This window comes from Portunus trituberculatus, chromosome 13 (genome assembly GCF_017591435.1).
Source record: "Portunus trituberculatus isolate SZX2019 chromosome 13, ASM1759143v1, whole genome shotgun sequence".
NCBI lineage: Eukaryota > Metazoa > Arthropoda > Malacostraca > Decapoda > Portunidae > Portunus > Portunus trituberculatus.
In genome coordinates this window covers 8,129,281-8,131,780 of record NC_059267.1, presented here as the reverse complement: position 1 = coordinate 8,131,780, position 2,500 = coordinate 8,129,281, and positions in this window count along the sequence as shown.

Below are 2,500 nucleotides of genomic sequence, written 5' to 3'. Positions count from 1 at the left end.
AGGGAAAGAGGAGCACCGAGGACAAAGGCTGGAGGTGTGTGTGTGTGTGTGTGTGTGTGTGTGTGTGTGTGTGTGTGTGTGTGTGACATAACCCGCCCTCTGATCTTAAGTCTTGGGTATATTAATAGAAGATTATTTTCATTTTCTTTATTCTTCTCTGTTTATTTGACATCTGCAAGTATGTTCCATTTTCTTTTCTATACTCGTCTGTCTGTTTGTTTGTCTCTTTGTCTGTTTGTTGTCTGTCCTTTGTTTGCCTGTCTGTTTGTCTGTTGGTAATGTGTTCGTCTCCTGTTTTTTTTTTTTTGTCTGTCTATTCAATTACTTATATGTTTGTCTAATTCTCTATCTATCTCCTGTCGTTATATCTATTAATTTGTTTTTTTTATTCTCTCTCTCTCTCTCTCTCTCTCTCCACACGCGCGCGCACACACACACACACACACACAAACACACACACACACACACACCACCACCACCACCACCACCGCCGCCACCACCACCACCTCCACCTCAAGACATCTGGGTGGCGCAGCGGTCCCGGGGCGAGTGGCGCTAATCGCTCCACACACTCTGGTCCTGCTGGTGATGGTACTGGTGGTGGTGGTGGCTGGTGCTGGTCGTCGCCCGCCACACCAGACCAGACCTGCTCCCTCGTCATCAATATCCCACCTCCGCCATAAACAATTACAGCCATGCCTAATGCTCCTCTTTGTCTCAGCGGCCGCGTCCTCACACCCACGAGAGGAAGATGAGGATGGAGGAGAGCCAGAGAGGTGAGAGATGGGTGGTTGGGTGGACAAGTACTCATACCCGACCCAAAATTTCCCCATTCTTGTATTCTCCCGCTATTGTCCGCCGCGTTCCTCCAAATAAGAAGCCTTTCCGCCGCCGCACAATGGGTGATGAGGGCCTCTTGTCAGCGCCCCGGCATCCGTGACTGCCGCCCTTCGTAGCTTAAGATGTATCGATTTAATCCTCAGCTATTCTACCCTTGTCTTAAACCACTGGAACACACACTCCTCTCATCCCTTCTACCTCGCACCAACCCTTCCCCCATCCCGCCTTTTCTCTCACCCCCCTTATCTCTTCTCTGGCCCATGACCTCCCACGTCAGGTCAGGCCAGGTCAAGAGGCGTGACTCAGGCTTGCGCAGGTGAGAGGAGAAGGTCGCGTGTCACTGTTTACAAGGCCGGAGGTGAGGTTATTTCATGGTGTTATTATAAGAAGAGAAAGGGTAAGCGAGTGGATTCAGGGGGGAAAAGAAGGAATGCTAGTACGAGTAAAGGTAATAATATGGAGGGAAAATGATGGAGAAAATAAGGGTACATAAGGGAATAAAAGGAACGAAGGAATAGAATGAGAAAATGAGGTGGAAAAGGATAGGAAATAACAAAAGCAGTAAAGATGAATTGGGATATCTAAGGAAAAATAAGGAGATGATGGAAGAAATAAGGGTACATAAGGAAATAAAAGGAAGGAAAGAATAAAGAGAGAAAATGAGGATGAAAAGGTATGGAAATAAAAAGAGTAGTAAAGATTAATTGGGATATCTAAGGAAAAGATATTGAAGAAGAAGGAAGATAATGGAAAAATGATAAAGAGTACGAAAAAGGAACGAAAAATATGAAACTAAGAAGAAAAGAAACGAAAGTAAACAAACGAGAAAGATGAGAAGAAGCATTAAAAAAAGAAAAAGTGGGAAAACAAAGGAAAATGAGAGAAACAGAAAGAAAGGTGATATGGAATAAAAAAAAAAGTAATGTGTGAGAAGAGAAAAATAAAAGACGGGTGAAATGGGATGGCCAGAGGGAAGGGACGGGAAGAGGAAGGAGGGAAGAGGAAGGAGAGAAAGATGGATGGATATTGGAGACGAGGCGCGAATGACGGAGGAAAGAAACACGCAGAAGACGAGGAGGGAAAAAAATCATAATAGAAATAAAAGGAGCAGAAGAAGGAGAGGAGAGAGGAGGAGGAGGAGGAGGAGGAGGAGGAGGAGGAGGAGGAGGAGGAGGAGGAGGAGGAGGTGGAGGTAGGCCAATCTCTCTTTGTATCCTAAACCTATAATTACACGTGTTATGTTGACCACTACTACCACCACCACCACCACCACCCTACCTCTTTCTCCTCTCCTCCTCCTCCTCCTCCTCCTCCTCCTCCTCCTCCTCCTTCCCCAGCGATGATCACAAAAACTCATCCCATTTTCTCTCCAGTGTTGTGAATCTCTCTGCGGTGATTTAAGGTGTGTGTGTGTGTGTGTGTGTGTGTGTGTGTGTGTGTGTGTGTGTGTGTGTGTGTGTGTGTGTGTGTGTGTGAGGTAGACATAACTATTTCTTTTCTTCTCTCTCTCTCTCTCTCTCTCTCTCTCTCTCTCTCTCTCTCTCTCTCTCTCTCTCTCTCTCTCTCTCTAATACATATACGGGAAAACATTAATTAACAAACATAATTACACACTCCTACACACTCCTTAACATCCCCCCCTCTCCCTCTCTCTCTCTCT